Raw genomic sequence first — 1,197 nt, 5'->3', positions numbered from 1 at the left:
CCTCTCTTTTGTCCTCCGTCTCCACAACTGGTTCGTCTGCTACTTCATCTATTCCTTTCTTCTGTAGAGGGCAGTGTGCTCTAATGTGGCCCTTTTGGCCACATTTAAAACAACGTGGGATTCTGCCCTCCACCCACACTCTCAACACAATTTCTCCCAACGTCATGGTCTCCGCCAAACTTTCTATCTGCTTCTCATCCGCCTGCAGGATGAGATCCAGTGATTTCCCTCTCCATCCTCCTTCCGTTTCCGTGGCTTGGAGGACAGCCACCTTCTCACTTCAATATCAGGTGGGATTGCTTCCACCCTTACCTTGGAAGTCCTTCTTCCAAGATATGTGGGGAGAAGCACCACCTCTTCCGTCCTTGCCACAACATTCGCCATCCTCCTCGCCTCCTCCACTGTCCTAAACTGGACGACCACTGTTCCGTATCTCCGTCCCTTGGTCATGTACACCATTTGGTTTGTTTGCTTCCTCAGCGCTTTTTCTATTTCTGCCTCCATCTGTTCAGCTTTCTTACTCTTTAACGGGTATACCTTATAGGTGATAGTTTTCCTCTCCATTTGCTCCATGATTCTTTTAGGGGGCGACAACTTCACGTCGCCACCCACCTTCTGCATCATTTTTCCATATTCCTTTAGTTCAGCCAGGTCTACATCCTTCTTCTTTACCTCCGCCACCTCAGAAAAACTTTTTGTTTTCTCTAACATTCTGTCCATTTTTATCACCGCCTGCACCAGCTCTTCCTCCGATGAAGAAAATTCAGGTCCGCTAACGTCTGAATACATTTCCACAAGGGCTGCCAAGCAGCACAAAAATCCTGTCCGACTCTCAAAAACACAAACCAGCAATTGAATCAAGCATGCACAGTAACTGGAAGCAAGCTTCTTACCACACACCCACTCCTGTGCCTATATATATATATATATATAAATATATATATATATATAAGTTCACTTAAAGGTTAAAAACCTCATTAAGGGATAATATTAATTTAATTATCTCTATTTTCTTGTAGTAAAGATTGTTTGCCAACATAACATGGCAGTCCTGGTTTAGGACTAATGTTGCTGGTTTAGGACTAATGTTGCCATGTTATGTTGGCAAACAATCTTTACTGCAAAGCACTGTTGCTGAATATCTCACGTTGTGAGATTTGAAAATGGTAATTTCCTCTATTTTCTAATTTTTAAAAG

This window comes from Octopus bimaculoides, chromosome 16 (genome assembly GCF_001194135.2).
Source record: "Octopus bimaculoides isolate UCB-OBI-ISO-001 chromosome 16, ASM119413v2, whole genome shotgun sequence".
Classification (NCBI taxonomy): domain Eukaryota; kingdom Metazoa; phylum Mollusca; class Cephalopoda; order Octopoda; family Octopodidae; genus Octopus; species Octopus bimaculoides.
The sequence above is the reverse complement of the archived record's forward strand: the minus strand, read 5'-3'. Positions refer to the sequence as shown.